Source organism: Heptranchias perlo, chromosome 5 (assembly GCF_035084215.1).
Source record: "Heptranchias perlo isolate sHepPer1 chromosome 5, sHepPer1.hap1, whole genome shotgun sequence".
In the NCBI taxonomy this organism is placed as follows: domain Eukaryota; kingdom Metazoa; phylum Chordata; class Chondrichthyes; order Hexanchiformes; family Hexanchidae; genus Heptranchias; species Heptranchias perlo.
In genome coordinates, this window is record NC_090329.1 from 66,920,139 (window position 1) to 66,943,343 (window position 23,205).

The 23,205-nt window shown below is 42.4% G+C and overlaps 1 long non-coding RNA gene across 1 annotated transcript in view; it reads right to left on the minus strand.

The window, feature by feature from the left end:
- Nucleotides 1-225: 225 nt before the first annotated feature.
- The window catches only part of LOC137321410 (uncharacterized), a 50,768-nt gene continuing 27,788 nt past the window's right edge, over nucleotides 226-23,205 (minus strand). Inside the window, exons 3-4 of the long non-coding RNA XR_010962808.1 lie at nucleotides 4,128-4,274; nucleotides 226-2,395 (exon numbers count right to left, since the gene is read on the minus strand). This is a non-coding gene — a long non-coding RNA (uncharacterized lncRNA). The remainder of the gene's footprint in view (nucleotides 2,396-4,127; nucleotides 4,275-23,205) is intronic.

A 23,205-nucleotide genomic window follows, 5' to 3' on the forward strand; every position in this document is an offset into this window, starting at 1 on the left:
ACCGATGGTTTCAATTAAAAAGTTGTAAAAGAGAATTAAAAATCCTTTCCTCATGGCTGTTCACCACTCCCCCCTCTCCACCCCTACACTCCCAACTACCTCTTTAAGACCTGCATCCACAAAGACATCTGTATTTTGCCTCAATAATATGAAAGTTCATATCTTCACATTTCATCAACTCAGTCCACTAAATTACATGCATCCAGAAAAAGGAACTCTTAAGTCTATGTGGTCAATCAATATTTATTTTTCAGTTTATTTTCCAAATGATAACAATTTTTTCTAAGACCAACCGCTGCTATTACCTATCACATTGTGCCTAAATTCATAGTAATGCATAGTCCTAACCTCTTCCTTCTTCAAGGTGCTTGCTGAGTGACAGGAGTTTGAGAGGTGGGTGTCTGGGACAATTCTGGTGGAGCCTTCAGGAGCTGAAATGTCTCTCACTCAATAAAGCTGCTATTCCCGATGGTCCCATTTCTGGTATCATTTTTCTTGCTATGTCAAGAGGGGCCAGGCCCAGGTCTGAAGCACTTCCACATGCTGGCAATTGAGGGGACCTTAAGGAAGTAAGCTCGTGGTCACTTTCATTGCCACTCCTTGTACCCTACAGGTGCTGGACACAGGTTCAGAGGTGTTGCTGGGTGATGTGTTGGAAGCCCTGTGAAAGTGCCATGTCAAGGCTGACCCTTGAGGCATCTATTGAAATAATGATAACAGCCCATCCTCCTAGAGGCTTGTTGCTGCAGATAACGCCTGGGCCACCATACTCTCCAGGGTGTTCTCTATTGCGTGACAAACCTCATGAAAAATAAGCTATTGGCAGAGAGGATTATAATCAGATAGGTAGGAGTCGTACCAAGCAAGGGTTGTCCCACTGAGCTGGACAGTCCAGGATTGGAAGAGGACATTGGAAGAGGATGATGTGGTCAACTATGTCAAAGGCTGCAGAATGGTTAAGGGGGACAGAGGCGGGAGAGATTGGCACATATCTGAGATATAACAAAACATTCAATGATTTAGGAGAGGAAAGGGAGGTTGGAGATGGAGCAGTAGTTTGCAAGACCAGAGGGGTCGAGGGTGGCTATTTTGAGGTAGGGGTGATGATGGCGGTTTTGAAAAGAAGTGAGACAGTGCCTGAGGAGAGTGAACCACTTACAATGTCAGTTAGTATGGGAAGGGAAGTTGGCTGGTCAACAGTTTAGTAGGAAGGAGGTTGAGGGAGCTGCAGGTGGGTCCCACGGATGACATTAACTTGGAGATGGCATGAGGGGGAGATGGTAGGGAAGGCCTTGGGGAGGATTAGCTTGGTGAGCACATGGAAAGAGAGGAAAGCAGCAGAGACAAGGGAGAGGTGATTTAAGAAGGCGATTAGTAGTGGAGAAAAGTAACTTTTTTAAATTCCCGAGATGTGGGTGATATTGGCAAGAGCAACATTTATTGCTCATTCCTAGTTGCCCTGAGAGGGTGGTGGTGGGCTTTCTCCCTGAATTGCCACAGTCCTTGTGATGATGGTGCTCACACAATATTGTCGGGTAGGGAATTACAGGATATTGACACGGAGCTGATGAAGGAACGGCAATATATGACCAACTCAGGAAGGCATATGACTTGGGGAGGAAGTTGGAGGCGATGGTTCCCCATGACATTGTTGCTCTTATCCTTCTGAATGGTAGGTCGCAGGGGAAGGGGATCATGTCAAAGTACCCTGGTACATGCTGTAGATCACACATACTGTAGCCACAGTCTGCCAGTTATGATGGTGGTGGATGGCAGGAGCATCAGTCAAGCAAACTGACCCGTCCTGTATGATGTTGAGCTTCTTGCTAGCTGTTGTGGCTACAAGCATCCAGGTGAGTGGTGGGGGTTCCATCACCCTCCTACCAAGCCTTGTAGATAGTGGACAGGCTTTGAGTGGTCAGGAGATGAGCCACTCACCAAAGACTATCCAGTCTCTGCCTTGCTCTACAGACCATTTAGAATTGCTCTATCATGGACTATCGAACCCAAATCACCTCTTTAGGAAAAGTTCTGCAACATCCCCCTCAAGATAAATCAAGTAAATTCCAGAATGTCTATCTAACCATACATCCCATGTTATCCCTGACCAGCTGCTTTTCACAATTAATACTGTTCCCAGACTTTAGGAGCCAACGTGTTCCACATAAGGTAGTAACTCTATTTTTAACATTTCTACTATAGGGATTTGGTTTATATAATGTATTCTAGTTATTGCTACTTGTAATTTGCCAGCCAGAGAAATACAATATACAGAAGTTAGCATGACAAGATTTTCATCCATAGATTGTTTCCATTGCTGCTTCTACTTGTTCATAACTTTTGGTCTGCATCATGTCACAGGATGATCCATATTATTTTGTGCAAAGTGTGCACTCTGAAATGTAGAAAGAAAGACATAATAATACTCAAGAATCCTGGAATTGTAGGCTTTTTAAAATCTGGTTTTAAAATGTCAGTAATATTCTAAGCAATGGGATGGTTTCCTTCTCTAACATTACAGAATTTCATACCCGTGCAGCAGATTGTTTCCACATGCACAAATCTTTGAATGTGGCAGGACAAGTTGATAAGGCAGTTAAAAAAAGCGTATGGGATCCTTGGCTTTATAAATAGAGGCATAGAGTATAAAAGCAAGAAAGTTATGGTAAACCTTTATAAATCACTGGTTAGACCTCAGCTGGAGTATTGTGTCTAATTCTGGGCACCACGATTTAGGAAGGATGTCAAAGCCTTGGAAATGGTGCAATGGAGATTTACCAGAATGGTACCAGGAATGAGGGAATTCAGTTATGTGGAAAGACTAGAGAAGCTGGGATTGTCCTCCTTAGAACAAAGAAGGTTAAGGGGAGATTTAATAGAAGTGTTCAAAATTATGAGTGGTTTTGATAGAGTAGATAGGGAGAAACTATTTCCATTGGCAGGAGAGTCAGTAAACAAAAGACACAGCTTTAAGATAATTGGCAAAAAAGCCAGGGGGAGATAAGGAGATTTTTTTTTACTCAGCAACCATATCCAAAAGTGAATTGGATATATTTTGGTAGGAAGAACGAGGAGAGGCAATATAAACTAGAGGGCACAATTCTAAATGGGATACAGGAACACAGAGATCTGTGGGTATATGTGCACAAATCGTTGAAGGTGGCAGGGCAGGTTGAGAAAGTGGTTAAAAAAGCATACGGAATCCTGGAACTTATAAATAGAGGCAAAGGGTACAAAAGCAAGGAAGTTATGATGAACCTTTAGAAAACACTGGTTCGACCACAACTGGAGTATTGTGTCCAGTTCTGGGCACTGCACTTTAGGAAAGATGTGAAGGCCGTAGAGAGGGTGCAGAAAACATTTACTAGAATTACGTGGATAGACTGGAGAAGCTGGGGTTATTCTCCTTGGAACAGAGGAGATTTCATAGAGGTATTTAAAATCATGAAGGGTCCAGAACCAAAGGACATAGATTTAACGTGATTGGCAAAAGAATCAAAGGTGACATGAAGAAAAACTTTTTTACGCAGCGAAAGGTTAGGATCTGGAATGAACTGCCGAGAGGGTGGTGGAGGCAGATTCAATCATGGCTTTCAAAAGGGAACTGGATAAGTACTTGAAAGGAAAAAATTTGCAGGGCTACAGGGCTAGGGTGGGGGAGTGGGACGAGCTGGATTGCTCTTGCATACAGCCGGCGTGGACTCGATGGGCCGAATGGCCTCCTTCTATGCTGTAACCTTTCTATGATTCTATATACTTCAAAAGGAAAAATTGGCAGGGCTATTGGGAAAAAGCAGGAGAGTGCGACTAATTGGTAGCTCTTTCAGAGAGCCGGCACACGCACAATGGGCCAAATGGCCTCCTTCTGTGCTATATTATTCTGTGATTCTAAAGAACCCTGAACCAGTACAAAAATACTCCAAAGACAACCTCATCAAGGGTATTATTGGATAAAATAGGAATTGGTAAAGTATAATACAGTTTGCAAGAGGAAAACGGCTGGTGCTTACACCCTGCATGGCTGCCAAAGAGGAAAGTTTTGAATAAAAGATTCATTTACTGAAGGTGGTAAAGTTAAAATGACCCATAACATGTACATGTAAAAGGAAGTAGTCATTTCCACTTACGTGCTTTTACTTTTACCGGTAGAAATGGTCAATTTCTTTCCTCCTGCTGATTGTTATTTATATCCATGTTTATTTTCAGAAGACTTCGAGACATGTGTTCAGCTTTTCAAAAAGGAAAATGACAATCCAAAGATGACACATTTTGGGCTGAAAGATAACAATGAGGCATACTCTAAAGTATGTAGTGGAATATTATTTTTGATTATCTTTTCTAAACCATTATCTTCGCTTTGCATAGAGTTTTAAAAAATTAAGTTAATATCACTGCTTTTTTTGATATATACTAATGACTTAGACTTGGGTGTACAGGGCACAATTTCAAAATTTGCAGATGACTCAAAACTTGGAAGTGTAGTAAACAGTGAGGAGGATAGTGATAGACTTCAAGAGGATATAGGCAGGCTGGTGGAATGGGCGGACAGATGAAATTTAACTCAGAGAAGTGCGAAGTGATACATTTTGGAAGGAAGAAGGAGGAGAGGCAATATAAACTAAATGGTACAATTCTAAAGGGGGTGCAGGAACAGAGAGACCTGGGGTATATGTGCCCAAATCTTTGAAAGTGGCAGGACAGGTTGAGAAAGCAGTTAAAAAAGCATACGGTATCCTGGGCTTTATATATAGAGGCATAGGGTACAAAAGCAAGGAAGTTATGTTGAACCTTCATAAAACACTGGTTCGGCCACAGCTGGAATATTGTGTCTAATTCTGGGCACTGCACTCTAGGAAGGATGTGAAGGCCTTAGAGAGGGTGCAGAAAAGATTTACTAGAATGGTTCCAGGGATGAGGGACTTCAGTTACACAGATAGACTGGAGAAGCTGGGGTTGTTCTCCTTAGAGCAGAGAAGGTTAAGAGGAGATTTGATAGAAGTGTTCAAAATCATGAAGGGTTTAGATAAAGTAAATAAAGAGGAAAGTGTTCCTATTAGCTGAAGGGTTGAGAACCAGAGGACACAGATTTAAGGTGATCGGCAAAAGAACCAAAGGCAACATGAGGAAAAACTTTTTTACGCGGCTAGTAGTTATGATCTGGAATGCGCCGCCTGAAAGGGTGGTGGAAGCAGATTCAATCGTGGCTTTCAGTAACGACTTGGTTAAATACTTGAAGGGAAAAAACTTGCAGGGCTACGTGGGAAGAGCGGGGGCATGGGACTAACTGGATTGCTCTTATAAAGAGCCAGCATGGGCTCAATGGGCCAAATGACCTCCTTCTGTGCTGTAACCATTCTATGATTCTATATATGTTTTTTCTATATGAATCGTAGGCCAATACACAAATTACAGAAGTAGGATACAAGAAGTAAACATTTTTAGAAATTAGAGGTTTCTCTTTGACACAGACATTAGTTGTTCAGTATGCTTTGCTTATTCAATTTGCCTCCAAAGTTAAAAAGTGTGCACGTTTCTGAGGGAGGGAACAATTAGTGGCCTGCAGTCACTTTTGCTTTGTGAATGTTTTCAATTCTGTAGCAAATTATATATTTTGTTTTGGTAAAGAGAACTTCCACGTTAAGGGATATTTTCCACCTCCAGAATGCTGCGTCATCGAATGGAAAGTGTATGTTTTTACACCTATGATTCTCCATCTTCAAGAGAAGTGCTGAGTAGAATTCAGATGTTCATCATAGAGAGAGATGGAGAAGTGAATGTCACCTGCCTCCCACCCTGTTTATGCTGGAAACGGGGCAGCTGGCAGTTGAAAATTTTTAAGAAATTGCACGCCCCTTGAACAATCGTGGCCTGCCCAATGCGATTTTCAAGCGAGCCTGTAAATGGGCAGTCAGCATTCATGCCCAAAACAAGCAGGCGGCTGTGCACACACTTGACTATGCACACACTGCCTAGGACTAATTGGTACTAGGCCTCGTGCAGCTGAACCAATGGTCTTCAAAGGGCCGCTGGAGGCCACCCACAAAACTGCCACTAAAAATTTTTCTGTGTACTTCTGTGGGGTCTGGAAGAGCAGGAATGGGGACTTTACCCCAGAGTGCCTCCCCACTCCTTTCACAGTTTTCTCCTGTTTTGGCTCTACTTTGCTTGATTTTCCGCCCCCCCTCGCCCCCCCCCCCCCCAAAATTGGCATGCTTACTGTCAGTACTCGTTGAGCACTCAGCAGCTCACCAAGCCAATGCAAGTAAGGTCTAAAACTTGAAAATGGATGGTATCGGGAAGGTGGTACGATCGCTCCATTGGCTGCAAATTGCTGGAGACTATGACCAAAGAGAGAAGCCCATGGAGTAGAGGAAAAAGTACGGACTTGGTTAGGAAGTTGGCTGAGCGAAAGGCGACAGAGAGTAGGGATAATGGGAAGGTACTCACATTGGCAGGATGTGACTAGTGGAGTCCCGCAGGGATCTGTCTTGGGGCCTCAATTATTCACAATATTTATTAACGACTTAGATGAAGGCATAGAAAGTCTCATATCTAAGTTTGCCGATGACACAAAGATTGGTGGCATTGTAAGCAGTGTAGATGGAAACATAAAATTACAAAGGGATATTGATAGATTAGGTGAATGGACAAAACTGTGGCAAATGGAATTCAATGTAGACAAATGTGAGGTCATCCACTTTGGATCAAAAAAGGATAGAACAGGGTACTTTCTAAATGGTAAAAAGTTAAAAACAGTGGATGTCCAAAGGGATTTAGGGGTTCAGGTACATAGATCATTGAAGTGTCATGAACAGGTGCAGAAAATAATCAAGAAGGCTAAAGGAATGCTAGCCTTTATATCTAGAGGACTAGAGTACAAGGGGGCAGAAGTTATGCTGCAGCTATACAAAACCCTGGTTAGACCGCACCTGGAGTACTGTGAGCAGTTCTGGGCACCGCACCTTCGGAAGGACATATTGGCCTTGGAGGGAGTGCAGCGTAGGTTTACTTGAATGATACCCGGACTTCAAGGGTTAAGTTACGAGGAGAGATTACACAAATTGGGGTTGTACTTTCTAGAGTTTCGAAGGTTAAGGGGTGATCTGATCGAAGTTTATAAGATATTAAGGGGAACAGATAGGGTGGATATAGAGAGACTATTTCCGCTGGTTGGGGATTTTAGGAGTAGGGGGCACAGTCTAAAAATTAGAGCCAGACCTTTCAGGAGTGAGATTAGAAAACATTTCCGCACACAAAGGGTTGTAGAAGTTTGGAACTCTCTTCCGCAAACGGCAATTGATACTAGCTCAATTGCTAAATTTAAATCTGAGAGAGATAGCTTTTTGCAACCAAAGGTATTAAGGGATATGGGCCAAAGGCAGGTATATGGAGTTAGATCACAGATCAGCCATGATCTTATCAAATGGCGGAGCAGGCACGAGGGGCTGAATGGCCTACTCCTGTTCCTATGTTCCTGGAGCTGCTGCCAGGGGTCCTATACACAATTCCCACTATAGTTTTAGATCCTTTCCTATTTCTCAATTCAACCCATAAGGTCTCTGTTGGCTGCTTATCTCTCGTTATATCCTCCTTTATCATTGAAGTGATTTCATCTCTAATCATTAAGGCTACTCCTCCCCCCTCTTCCATTTTCCCTGTCTCTCCTGTAGACCTTATAACCCGGTATATTTATTTCCCAATCCTGACCATCCTGCAGCCATGTCTCAGTGATAGCTATCATGTCATACCCTCCAATTTGAATTTGAACCTGTAGTTCATTTAATTTATTCCTTATACTCCGTGCATTTGTATATAGAACTCTTAGTTGGGCCACACACCCTAGCCTGTCCTTCAGCTTTGATGCTGGGTTAATCGCCTTACACCTTTTAGTTTTCACTTTATCTGTAGTGTCCAAAGTACACTTTCTTTCTGCCGCTGTACGCTTTTCCCTTTCACTCGTTCCTGAACAACTGTTTGTACTATTTGTATTGTAAATTTCCCCTGGGTCTTCCCCTCTCTTGCTGCTCTCAACTTTACTCCCTTCTGACTCCCCTCTCAGGTTCCCATCCCCTGATTTACTTCCTTTTATAATTTCCCCAGTTTAACTTGCATCCTGATTGCTTGCTTTATGTGACATGTGCAGAACAATTATCATTAATTGCTAACTGGTTTCAAAGTGGAAGGCCATTGGAAACATAAATTACCCCATTAACAGGGTCCTTAAGGCGTGAAATAGCAGCCCTAACTTTCTGTGGCGAATTTAATTTGTATTTACAATGCAAATGCAGCAATTTCTTGACGTTCGGGGAGGTTGCTGGCGAGCCCCACCTTTTGCGAGGCCAGCAGCGGAGTTGCGCAAATCATCCAGCAATATGTTTCCGAGTCTCAGCTCACGGCATATCTCCTCTTCGCCACAAGTTGCTGGATTTTTTTACGCATTAATAATGCGTGCGCCAAGAACTCGCCATTATTCTCGCAGCAAATTCTAGGCTAACATCTTTTCTTGTGTACGTGAACTGTCAGTTTACTTAACATTTTAAAGCCCATATAGTGGGGTAACAAAAATGTACCTTATTTTGAAGTTTTGAGACATTGTGTTACCTTCCAGAGTTCTCTCTGTCTAATGAGTTACTGTACATACAACAGTTTCCCGAAATCTGTTTCATAATCCATATCCACAGAAATGTTTCCAGCTGGAGTGAAGACAAGTACATTTTTGTTCAGTGCAGCACTCCAGAAAGCATATCAATGAGTCTCTAGTGTGGATGCCAACTTTCATAGAATGTTTTTTTCTAAATTTACATTTAAGCCATTTTTATTTTAAGATGTTTTATTCGCTATTCTAATGTTTTGCATAAATGTAAGGTTTATGATTGCTGTGTTGTGTTACTGTGAAAAACTTTTATAAATTCATATGGGGAAGAAATTAGATCTCTTTGCGTCTGCTTTACAGGCTTATAATGGGCACAATTTTGGAGACCAATGTCCTGCGCCCAAGGGATGCCTGAAGGATGTCCAACCTGATATTGGGTCATGTCATTTTTAGTATGGTGAAGTTGTGTAGGGCACAGCAAACTACAACAATGCATGACATATGATCTGGAGAATACTGTAGAACCCCTTCCATTCTGTCCATGCAACAAAAGTGTGCCTTTAGGTCCCTAATGAACCTCTTGATGACCAGTCTTGAAGAGACATGTGCCTTGTTTTAGTGTTGTTCTGCTATTGTTAGAGGGGTCATTATCTATGGGAAAGGGTCTTTGTCACCCAGAAGCTATCCATTGACTTGATTTTCTTCCCTGAGGTCAGGGAGGGCCAAATTTCGAAAGATGAATGCGTCATGACAACTTCTAGGATATGTGGCGTTGACCTGGAGGATGCTTTGCATGTTGTCATCTGTAAATTGAGGGAGTGGGTCCTTTCCTGTTGAGATAGTTGAGGGGGTTTTCTGTCGGAGCTCACAAAGCAACATGCATGCCATCAATTGCACCATGGACCTTGGGAAAGCCAGCAACTGAATAGACCTATCTCGCTGCTGCCTTGTTGTGATGTTAAAGGTGATTAATTACCCTACGTCAGTGACCTGATGAATTAATGCCCATACTGCAGCCTGGCTGATCCTACGGAGATCGCCCGTGGATGCCTGAAATAAGTCTGCACCATAAAAGTTGAGTGTGGTTATCGTCTTCATAACCAGAGAGAGAGTCGTGCGTGCAGCTCTTCATGCAGTAGGTGACAAAGCTTCCCCTATTGCCTCTTTGGTAGGAGATTTCATATGACCTGTGCTACCTGCATATTCTATATGGGAGGGGGGAGTTAACATTTAGTGCGGTGCTTGCTCCTTAAATGTTGCCTGTCTCTGCTTTGCTCCATTCTGTGCTGCTGATCCTCTTCTATACAGGGGTGTGCCATAGGGAAGTCATACCTGCGAAGGCCTCACTGTGGGTAGGAGGTGGGTAGGGGGTAGAGTGGGGGGTAGTGGGTGAGTGGCGGGTGTGTGGATGGAGGTGAAAATCATCCAGTGGTCTCACCCTGTCAGAAATGGTAAGAAGCGAGTCACGGTCTGTCTGGGCAAAATGGCAAAGAAATCAGTGCAAAAAGTGTTTCCCAGCTGCAGAAAGCACTAGTGAAAAATGCTCCACATCCGTCAGGTTCAGAATCTCCTCACTCCACCTGTCTGAGTTGATCCTGGCAGCAGCTGCACCTTATAAATATCAGTCTAAGTTACGCTTAGTGTTTCACCAGGGTAAAAGCAGGAAGCTCGGAGCTGCAGCACCGCTGGCCCTCGTTATAATATATTTAAATGAGGGCACTCAGCATTCAGTGTTCGGATTACGGGAAGGGCCAAAAAGTGCAAGGGAATTCAGGGGTAGCGATTTTGTGGCAGAAAACCAACGGAAACAACTTTTGCTCCATTTTCCTGCAACTCGCCCCGATTTTGTTTCGGTATTGTGCCAAAAACGATGAACAAATGCACCCATAATTTACTCATATGTGTGTCAAAACAGCTCATAAGTGACCAGGGTAATACAGTACTAAATTGGTGATCTTAACTAAGTCTCCTGTTGCCTGGAAGAATCCTATGGCAAAAACAAAATTGATTGCAAACAATTTTTGCAGGTACTAGCAGTGCCCTTCTGGAGTGTCTTTGTGTTTACAGATTGGTATCACACTTCTATCAATGGCTTACTGAGATATAACCTCCTCACACATTGCTCTTCAAGGTAGCTCTGCTATTTATGGTAGGCATGCTACTTGGTGCAGTGGTGGATCCTAGTAGTCCTTCTATGGCTATGGACCTCCCTGGCCTTCCTCTGATGCTTCTTCTCCTCCTCCTCCTCCTCCTTCTCCTCATGTTCAACATGGTAAGATTTGTACCCTTGCTGCTTTGCAGACAATAACAGTTGAATTTCTCCTTTCAATGTCATCTGTTCTGTTGTATTCAATCTTGGATTTCAATTGACTCTCTACACTATCTTTACACCACCTTTATTGGAGCTGTACTTAATATGATTAGTGCTGGAAAATAAGCATAAAGAAATTTGCATGTTTACTTTTAATTGGTGAATAACAACCCAAAAAAGTTAACATTGGGTTTCTGCATTCACAAGTTAAACATTTCAATGCCAGGAGGAAATTTAAGAGTATAGGCAAAAATGAGCAAAATCTTTACTAGTGTTAACTACAGATTAATACACAATGCTTTTAGTATGAGTTAGCTCCAATGTTCAGAGGAATTTCACCCTGAAAGTTATATAATATCCGTACAATTGTCTCTTTTAGGAAACAGAGAATGAATTCCAGTCACTTAAGTCTCTGCAACTTCCAATTGAAGTATCAGAACAGAAAAAGAATTGGTGTATTGAAGAACTGATTGGGAATGGAAAAAGTGGAAAAGAGGCAGAACAAGAAGTTAAAGAAGAAGAATTGAGGAAAATACACGTAATACCCTCCTCCGAAATAATACTTGAGTTTCTGGATGAGAGCAAAGACAAAATTACCGTGAGTTTGCTCTTCATACCTACACATTCAATGCAAATTCTTGGTCAGTTTTTATTTCATCCGTGCAGTTAGGTTTTGATTCTGAGCAGAAGCTTCCTCATAGGTGTAATGCAATCATCTGCATCCAGTCCATGTTTTGTGGTAGATACGGTCAGCTATATGGCTACCACATGAGGTATTCAGAGAGGATATGGAGCATGTGGTTGGAGAAAACGTTGTAATATATAACTAACAAAATATACTGCACTTGTTTTGAACAGAAGCATGCTCTTTAGTTTTTATTCATTGCAACAGGGAGCAAACATTTGTGGACCAATCACTCTGGCCACTCTTACACATGTTCCATCTGTTGTGAGCATTGGCCAGAGCCTGAGAACAGGTCACTTGACCACACTGTCAGTTGAGGTCAGTAGATGAGTAAAATATGTGTTATGATGATACACATGAAACATAAATATCTACAAGGCACCTAGAGATGGAATATGCACCAGAAACCTCATGGAAATAACTGGAGCAGGCCTTCTATACTCTATAGCTCAGCATACTGTTTAGCATAGGTTTGTATCCAAGTGGGTACAGTAGCTAATCATGCTAACAAATATGTGATAATTTAAAGTGGTCTTGACAGGTTAGGTCAGAGGACAGAGAGCTGGCAGATGGAATTCAACATTGATAAGAATAATGTTATGAGATTAAATTAAAAAGTGAGAATGTGAAGTATATATTAAATGCCAACATGCTTGAAGTGCAGGAAAGAAACCTAGAGAATAGGTCATTAAAACCATTGATTCATTATTTGTAGGAAGCGAGAATAAAATATTGGGGAGCTGATGGTGAAGTTACATCTAGCCTTGGTGAGGACGCATTCGGAGTCTTGGATTCAGTTTTGGGACTCAACGCTCCAGCCAACGCTGTCTTAACCATGAACAGCTGAACATGTCATAGATGGCGTGGATGACCCCCCCTCCCCCCCTCCCCCCTACCAACCAGCGCTATTTAAAGGGACCTGGCAGGATTTACAAGTTAGTTTCTGGAAAATTGCTTCTGGTTGCTGATGCATTTGTACCTGTTTTTGGAGGTCTCCAATACTTGAACACGAGGATTAAGAGACATAGCCTAAAATTTAGAGCCAAGACTTGCAGGAGTGAAGTTAGGAAATGCTTCTACATGCAAAGAGTGGTAGAAGTTTGGAACTTTCTTCTGCAAATGGCAGTTGATGCTAGCTCAATCATTAATTTTAAATCTGAGATTAATAGATTTTTGTTAACCGAGGGTATTAAGGGAAATGGGGCTAAGGCGGGTATATAGAGTTAGGTCACAGACCAACCATGAACTCATTGAATGGCAGAACAGGCTCGATGAGCTAAATGCCATTGCCACTTGCTGCCTCCTGTTATACGCCACCTTCTCCTGCAAGAAAGTGGGACGTGTGTTCGTGAGTGTCCTGCAGGATGTTCAGGTGATGTGCCTGTCATGGTAGAATAGCTGCTAGCGTGTATGACCTGTGAGTTGTGGATGTGCGGTTTGCAACAGTGGTAATGTGTGAGGGTGAAAGGAAGCATCTGATTGGAAGAGTAGAGTACTGATTGAAAGAAATAAAAACAGAAAAGGCTGGAGAAGCTCAACAAGTCAGGCAGCAGAAAGTCAGAACTGACCAAAGGTCTTCGACCTTAGGCGCTGGCTCTGTTTCTTTCTCCACAGATGCTGCCTGACTCGCTGAGCTTCTCCAGCATTTTCTGTTTTTATTTCAGATTTCCAGCATCCGCACTATTTTGCTCTTGATTTACTGATTGAAAGAATTTATTGGTTGATGGGTGATGGGGGGTGCAGTGCGTGGAGCAGAGAATGAGGTTAGTGGTGCAATTGGTAGGAGACGCCACTTAACAGTTGACCTCACACTCCTCGACTATTCGTGTCAAAGCATTGAACTTCTTCCTGCACTGCATCCATGTTCGTGGTGCGATGCACCTGGCAATGACTTTGCCCCCTACTGCCTCCCACTGCCACTTTAGCATATGTCTGGAGGGCTTTTTGTCCCCCTGTGGATATAAGATGTCCCTCCTTCTGTCCACCTCCTGCACCAAGGTCTCTAGTGCATTAGCAGAGAACCTTGGTGCATTCACTCTCACAAGCCTGGTATAAACTCAGATCAGCAGATTGGTGAGGCCTGGCCTGCAGATTGGAGGATGTGGGATTTAGTAGTGTGAAACCATTATTCAATGTTTTAACTCATCAGTTTGTAAACATAGGGACATCTGTGTTTTACATGTGCGATGTCTGATCTCCATTCAGACTCTTTCTGGCCCGTATCTTATATTTTGCACATAAGAGGTGCAGGCTACCTTTAAGAGGTGCGAGCCACTCACGCGATATCGGGGCCCCCCCTGATGGTGAGAAGTCATTCAACATCGCAGCTAGGCCTAGCTGCTCACACTTCAATCAGGTAAATGAGGAGGCAGCATGAATCTCACGAGTTGCCTACATCGGAATGACCGGGCGTGGGTTAATCATGCACTGCGACCTCTATGCCCGGATTCAGGGGTTATTGAATTTAACCCCAGTGCTTTCTGACATCACCCCTGAATGGCCTGGCTCTAATTTTAAGGTTATGCCCCTTGTTCTGGACTCTCCCACCAGAGGAAATAGTTTCTTTCTATTTACCCTTTCAAATCCTTTAATCATCTTAAACACCTCAATTAGTTTACCCCTTAACTGTCTCCATTCAAGGGAATACAAGCCTAGTCTATGTAACCTGCCCTCATAATTTAACCTTTTTAGCCCCAGTATCATTCTGGTGAACCTGCGCCACACTCCCTCCAAGGCCAATATATCCTCCCTGAGGTGCGGTGCCCAGAACTGAATGCAATACTCCAGATGGGGTATAACCAGAGCTCTGTACAGCTGTTACATAACTTCCACCCCTTTGTATTCCAGCCGTCTTGAGATAAAGGCCAACATTCCATTAGCCGTTTTAATTATTTTTTTGTAATTGCCCACTAGATTTTAGTGATCTCTGTACTTAGACTCCTAAATCTCTCTACTCATCCCCAGTTCCTGGCTGCTCGCCATTTAGAAAATACGCTGATTTATCTTTCTTATTCCTAAGTGGATGACCTCACACTTTCCCACATTGAATTCCATCTGCCACAGTTTTGCTCACTCACTTAATCTATCAATGTCCCATTGCAACTTTCTGCTGCCATCTACACTATTTACTGTGCCTCCTAACTAAGTGTTGTCAGAAAACTTAGATATATGGCTCTCTATTCCTTCATCCAAGTCATTTATAAATACAGTGAAAAGCTGCGACCCCAGTACAGACCCTTGGGGACACCACTAGTCATATCCTGCCAATTTGATTACGTATCCATTATCCCTACTCTCTGTCTCCTACATCCTAACCAATTCCCTATCCAAGCCAATGGGTTGCCTCCAATTCCATGCACTCTCAATTTTGTTAACAGTCTCTTACGTGGAACCTTGTTGAATGCCTTCTGGAAGTCGACATAAATAACGTCCATAGACACTCCCTTATCTACTAGGTTCGTTAGACATGACTTACCCTTTACAAATCCACGCTGGATTAACTAAATGTAGAGCCGAGAGGAGCACTCCATTGAAACCACGCAGACTGCTGTTGGCAACCACGCCCCAACCCACCTTTCTCAACCTCAATCCCTCTGTGTTCCCTCACCCCCCCTCCTGATTGCTGCTTCTGCCACCCCTGTTTTCAGGCACGCTCGAATTTCTAGGCCCTGGTCCTGTCCAAAACATTATTATGTTATGTTTATGAGTATGGCACTTTTATCTATCTGTACTACATCCACTGATGAAAAATCAGAGCATCTGGAAGAAATGCAATTGTTGTAAACCAAAAAAAAATTGACTTCCACAAGAAATAGAAACATCTGTAAAATTGTGGTTTATTGCAATCATACAGCCATTGCAATTAAAAATTTATAGAAGGAGGAAAATCCATGCATTAAAATTGTCCACAAGGGCTAATGTTCCGAGTTTGTGCTACCCGCAGGAAACCCACCCACTGGCCATATATACCGGGAAATCGTGAGCATGCTGCGTACGATTTTCCATCCATTATCGAGAGCAGCATGCCTATCATTTCTTGATCTACAAAGCCAGATGGAGAGGCTGCCCACTGAGTGTGCAGATGTGGTAAATCCTTTAATGTACAGTGGTTTTCATAAAAGCATTCAAACAAATAAAATTGAAATAATAAATCAAGAATGGAGACAATAACTGGTATGTAACATAATCGTAAAGTTTATAAGTGCTATTCTGCGATCTGATGCCCCCCCATGGAGAGCGGCACTTACAGGGATTGCAGTGAGTGTACACCCTGTGATTTCCCATCCATTAATGTTAAGCACCTAGTTGCAGAATCACCCCTTATGCAGTCTAACTTTAAATTACAAAATTGTATTGATAGCTCATCAGCAAAATGTATGGATAAACATTAATATGTGTTTAGATCAGGGATGTGTATTTTGATATACTTACATCATAATAGTTAATTATTTTTAAACCACATGTTACCGCAGCCTAATTTATTGCTTTCTAGATAAACCATCCTAGCCTTTGTGGTTTCTTCCATTACTAATAACAAAACCATTTGAATTTCCTTTGTGTATGTGTCTGTGTGTCTGTAGGGACTGATTAAGTATCTTTTGTCTACATTCATCAGTGGTCTATAGGGATATCTTCCATTTGCAGCAAAACTGAATTAAAACATCTTCTGTAAAACTGTTCCAAATACTTACTATTTTTATGGCTTACATTTCTACAGGAAAGTGAACCAGACAGCATTGATGAAAAGCAGACAATCATTAGGACTGACAAGGAATCCATCTCCAGCAGTGAGAAGAAACCATTGCCAAAAGCTAAATTCACCAGACGGAACCCCTTGTACATGTATTCTAGTCACAATTCTTACAGTGTAGACTCAGATGTTAAGACAAAAAGCACTATAATAATCTCAGTCATATTCTCTGTACAATTCATTAAGTTTTGTCTGACGTGTGAAAGTCTGCATAAAGACTGCATATGGCTAACATGCCTCATCTTACAGTCAGACAGACTTCCAGTGACTCACACTGACAACATTGAGTAGTTATTTGAAAATTCCTGATCCTTTAAAGACATGCTACTCTGAAGAACAGATGATATAACAGAATAGGCATGTCTGATACGACGTGCCTTATAATCTGCCTCTTTGACCAAGCTTTTGGTCACCCGTTCTAATATCTCCTTATGTGGCTCAGTGTCAAATTTTGTTTGATAATGCTCCTGTGAAGCACCTTGGGATGTTTCACTACGTTAACGGCGCAATATAAATGCAACTTGTTGTTGTTGGTAGCCATTATGTCACTATCCATTTTTAAGCACTGTCATAGTGGGAGCAGTGAAAATTGTTGATCACAAAATCTGCACATATTTATAACGTGAAGATTGATTGTTGAAATATCTAGGTTTGTGGAAATGGTCAAGGAACCCATTAGCTTCTAAGGCTTTTTCTATATTGGAACTACCTGCCTTTATAATTAACCTTTAACTTTATTTACGGTCCTTGATTTAATAGTTATAGGTAGGGATAAAGTGGTTTGTGGAATAAATATCAGAAAACCTTTTTTCTTGTATTATGTAATGTTTATGTCAAATTGAAAAAAGATTTTAAGTTAATTTATTTTTACCTAAAGAAGCCATATTATTCATTCTCAGAAATTTAAAAAAATGGTTGTGGGAAGAGTGCTGACTGACCTCCTGTTAAGATAATTTCCATAGGCCCCAACTTTAACTGTGCCTGTCTGACAGTTAAAATAAGGCAAGTCACTTATCCCCTCTGATCCCGCTGTGTTCCGATATTAACTGGCTCATTTGAGCAGGCAAGCATGACACCCATGGGAAGAAAGTGAGATCCTACTTTAAATATGCAGATTAGGTCCAATCTGCAATTTTAGTTGAAGGCCTGAGCGGTGGAGCAGTGACGGTTTCCTCATCAGGCAAACCTGTTGGCAGCCGGATCGTGGGCCAGAAGAGGCCCAGAAGGTAATTTTTGAAGTTCTATTTTAGGTTTCCTTGTGGTCCAGTAGTGATTGCTCCTCTGGCTCTCACAAGGAAGCCTTGGGCCGCCTTTGTGCTGGGCTATCTCCCTCTCGATTGTGGTCACAACCTTCCACCCCCCTTCCAATCATGGTCACAGCCTCCCCCTCCTCACTGACTGCCGGGGTCTGTTCACACGGGTTCCTGGCTGCGGCCTCCTGCCACCGGATGCCCACTCCCACCCGTTGGCCAGGTAGTCAATCTGGCCTGGTGTCACGCGGCACTCTGCAATTATTTATTCAAATGAGTCTCTGACCTTGCCAGGTTCGTCGCCCGCTACTAGGCTCCCACGCATCCTTCCCGCCTCCCCGCGCCACCCCCCTGTAAAAATCAAGGCCATAGTGCTACTGCCAATTATTCTTTTTATCAATGGAGATACTACATAGGTCTGGCTAGGACGCTCAGCATGCATTATAATTCGCATTCATGGTATAAATGCAGTTTATTATGTTCACATACAATGTTTTGGACTAATGTGTTATGGAGGATAGAATGCGGGCTTATAAATAATCACCTCTATATATCTCAGTTATGCTATCATGAGGAGGCACTGAGTAGAGGTCAGATGCTTTTGCACAGACAGGAAAGAAAAAGTAGAGGCCATTTGAAGGGTCCTGGGAGCAGGCCACTTGCCCACCTTCTTGGGCAAGGACGCTGTGCGGCACAGAGAGACCTAGAAAGACTTGTGTTGATATCACAACATGTGACACAGCATGAGTAGGGAAATAGTGTTCATTTGCAAAGGACAACCAAATGGAAGGAGTTTATCTGTAGTTCACTTTGTCCCTTTAAGAGCAAGTCAGAGACCAAATTCATTTTTTTTTGAGAATTTGCTTTAAAAAAATTAGTGAGGATTCCAGCTAGAATCATATTCTACAGTACACACAAGTAGGAAGTAATCACACTGGGTGATTTTAACATGTGAAAGTGGTAATACGTTCATATAAGTTTGTCTGCTTTTTCAACTAAGGCATTAAATATCATATGCCTATATGACACGATACAACAGCTCAAAGATATCGGATTATTCCTTGTGTGGTAGGAGAGAAAATAACTTCTTATTCCCCTCAGTATGGGTTATATATGTATTTGCATGTGACTAAAATTGATGCAATGGTGTCCGTATTCTCACTTGGATCTTAAGACAAGGCTGAGGAATTTAAATTTTTGTTTCATTGGCTTCAGCTGTTCACTGATATGAAGACATGCTCATGGTATATGTTCAATGATGACAAAGTGAGTCTGAAGATGTTAATGGTGCAATCTCTGTAACTGATATCACAATGTACCACTGATCCTTAGATAGCTCTTTTCTGTGTATTAAAAAGATTCTGGCCTCCATTTAGTTAACTACTACAAAGGAATAATGAATGAGGAAGTATGTTAGTTGACAAAATGCTGTCTGTTGCTCTGTTGTCAGTCCCTTATTTGCCTGACCATGTAATTCCTGTAACAGGTGCAATGGCTGTAGATCACTATAATACAGAGCATTGCCACATCCTGTTTCAACAAAAGTAATCAACTATGAAATAATACCGGCATTTGTTTTGAAATGTTTGTCATGGAATTTTTGTAGATCTCAGCAATAAATCAAAAAAGAATCTACAGGGAGCTACTTGGCAAATCAATAGTTAATAATTCAAAAAGCAATTTGCATTATATAGCATTCTTCTCATAAACATAGGAACAGGAGGAGGCCATTCAGCCCCTCGAGCCTGTTCCGCATTCAATGAGATCATGGCTGATAGGTGACCTAACTCCAGATACCCGCCTTAGCCCCATATCCCTTAATACCTTTGATTAACAAAAATCTATCAATCTCAGATTTAAAATTAACAATTTAGCTAGCATCAACTGTCATTTGCAGGAGAGAGTTCCAAACTTCTACCACCCTTTGTGTGTAGAAGTTTTTCCTAATTTCGCTCCTGAAAGTCCAGGCTCTAATTTTTAGACTATGTCCCCTAGTCCTAGACTCCCCAACCAGTGGAAATAGTTTCTCCCCATCCACCCTATCAGTTCCTCTTAAAGGAATGTATCCGAGTGCTTTGTAAGGAACAGGTGAATATTGAGCAGTAGGTAAAGGAACTTGGAGGGAGGTGGATGGATCAAAAGCCATGCTCAAAAGGTAGGTTTTTATGAAGCTATTGTAGGCGACAGAAAGATAGAAAAGCAAAGTTGATTTGAAAGAGAGTTCAAGAGAGCAGAAGATTAAAGTCTACAGTGGTAGGGCAGAGGGGTAGGAGACAAAAATATTTGCATATTGCCACTTCTACAGAGTGCAGGTTGAGACATGTAGCTGGAGAAGACTTTCTTTTATTTGTTATTGGGATGTGGGTAACGCTGACGGGGCTGTACTTATTGCCCATCCCTAGTTGCCCCAAGAAGGTGCAGTGGAGCTTCTTCTTGAACCAATGCCATCCTTGTGGTGATGGTGCTCCCACAATAGTGTTAGGCAGAAATTCCCGGATTTTGACCTAGCAACAATGAATGAATGGTTATATATACCCAAGTCAGGTTGGTGTGTGACTTGGAGGGAAACTTGGAGGTGATGGTGTACCCACGACATTGCTGCTCTTGCCCTTCTAGGTAGTAGAGGTTATGAGACCGAGAGGTGCTGATGAAATAAGCTTGGTAATCTCCAACAAGAGTGAGTCTAACCACCTCCCCTTGACATTCAATGGCATTACCATCGCCGAATCCCTCACCATCAACATCCTGGGGTCACCATTGACCAGAAACTTAACTGGACCAGCCATATAAATACTGTGGCTACAAGAGCATGTCAGAGGCTGGGTATTCTGCAGCGAGTGACTCACCTCCTGACTCCCCAAAGCCTTTCCGCCATCTACAAGGCACATATCAGGAGTGTGATGGAATACTCTCCACTTGCCTGGATGAGTGCAGCTCCAACAACACTCAAGAAGCTCGACACCATCCAAGATAAAGCAGCCCGCTTGATTGGCACCTCATCCACCACCCGAAACATTCACTCCCTTCGCCACCGGTGCACCGTGGCTGCAGTGTGTACCATCCACAGGATGCACTGCAGCAACTCGCCAAGACTTCTTCGACAGCACCTCCCAAACCCGCCACCTCTACCACGTAGAAGGACAAGGGCAGCAGGCACATGGGAACAACACCACCTGCACATTCCCCTCCAGGTCACACACCATCCCGACTTGGAAATATATCGCTGTTCCTTCATCGTCACTGGGTCAAAATTCTGGAACTCCCTTCCTAACAGCAGCGGTTCAAGAAGGCAGCTCACCACCACCTTCTCAAGGGCAATTAGGGATGGGCAATAAATGCTGGCCTTGCCGGCGACGCCCACATCCCATGAACAAATAAAAAGTTGCTGCAGTGCATCCTGTAGATACTACATACTGCAGCCACAGTACACTGATGATGGAAGGGGTGGATTACACAAAATGGTTGGGGCTAGGCCACAGACGGATTTGAAAACAAAGGTCCTGATATTGATTTGTTAGGGCACAATAAGCCAGTGGAGCTGGGTGATGGGAAGGGTAATGAACCTATGGGACTTTGCAGAAAGGACTTTGGGCCATCTTGGATGCCCACCATAGCGGGGACAGGAGAAGAAATAGCAGCCACAATCTTAGCAATTATTTTGGTCTAGGCTTATCCTGACAGTGTTCTGTATTTGTGTTCAGAGGTCTAGGTCAAGACCCAGGTCATAACCCCAGGCGGGCTCCACTTCTGCAGCCTAGAAGGCAAGGAAGCCTCATTTCTTCCAGCTTACGGGCTGGCTAGCCAATCCCAGATCAAGGCCGAGGAAACTTCAGCTGACTTGCAGTAAGAGTGCACCAGACGGCCCATGGACTTTCGGGACATGTGTCTCCATAGCTGGGCCAATAAGTCTGCTCTAACATCTGCCAAAGCCTTTACATAATATGCAAAATTAAACAGTCCATTCCCGATTGTTGACAATCATGGTCTTTGCTTCAAATGTTTGCCGCCTAAGCACGATACTGTAGCTTGCCAGATTCGCCTTTGATTCATTAAGTGCACCTTTCAGGGTTGGCTACATCATGTTTTCTGCATTATTCAGAACAAAATTGATAAGCACGTTAAGTATAAGCAATCCAGCCACGTTCCCTGTGGCATTGCTCAGCACACATTGGCATCAATTGATGTCAAGGAAACATTGGCACCACACAGTGTGAAGGACTCGCCAGTGTTGGACAATGCCGACACAGTACTGTGTGATTAGTACCTTTTGCACCCCTCAGTGCCAAATAGTGCTATGAAAATGTTGGCACCAACCAGCAATAAAAGAACATCAGCACTAACCGACATTGAGACAACATCAGCGTGGGCCATCATCAAAATCTATATAAATTAAGGGCAGAATTCACCTGATTCCTCCAAGAAATTAGTAATACACTACTCCCTCATCTGGGAGATCGGGCCACTGCCCAGAACAGTATCATTAAAGCAACTATGGTGCTTAACGTCAATGGCTACCCTTTGGACTAAAATGCCTCAGAGATAGCCAAAATAAAGCAAACATATATCCTGGAGCAACAGTGGGAGGCCTGAGAAAATAGCTCAAAATGAGTGCAGCTGCATACTGAAATCAATACAGAACATGCTAGAAATACACAACAAATCCATCAAAATTGAAAAGATAGATTAATATTTTGATCGTAGATCTATTGGAAAATATTTGTTGATCTATTTTTAGGATTATTTATCTCTAAAATTGTTTCAATTCATTGTGTTTTAAAACCATCTGTCGCTGCTCTTCCTTGTTTGATAATTGTGAATGGTTCTCAACATTTCTGAGATCTGTACATTTGCTGTTTGCCCGTACTTTCCAATCCTATTTTTAGGTCTGGTTATTAATTTAACTTTTGCTTATTTTTATATAATTAACTAAAGGTAATTACACAAAGATTGACTGGATCAGATAAATGCTTGCTTTATTATTATGCTGAATAAAAATATTTTCTGGACTCAGTTCAGATATATGCAACTGATCATCATGAATATTGTATTTCTTACAGACCCTGTATTAGAAAACCACCTCAACAATACATGAAAGAAAGCTTTGTTCTCATTGCAGAAGAAAAAAATGGACAACCTACAACAGGCTTCCTGAAATGCTTGACCAAGTATTGCATCATTAAGTATGTATTTCCCACTTACTGTTATTAAAGGTTAAATCTATTCATCATATTAGGATTTACAAGGTAAAAATGTAATGCATCTGAAGAGTGAAACAAACAAGAGTTGTGTTTATATATTATTAGTACTCATTAATTATACTGACATGAACTGAGACTGAAGGCGCTAAATTGGGCCGTGTAGTGCCCATTGTTTCGGTGCTACACAGCCTCTCCAACATCCAAGATGGTGTCTTGGCTCTACACGCACGTTTGTAGCATGATGTGTGCCAGACGACATCTTGGTATAGGAGTTCGCGCATGCGCAAATACCGAACGCCAGAAGCATATAAAGTAGGGAGAAAATGCATGCAATTAGTGTGCAAGGCTGATTTAAAGTGATAGACACCATTTTGGACCTTAACACTCAACTCAATGCACAGTCTTAACCCCGAACACC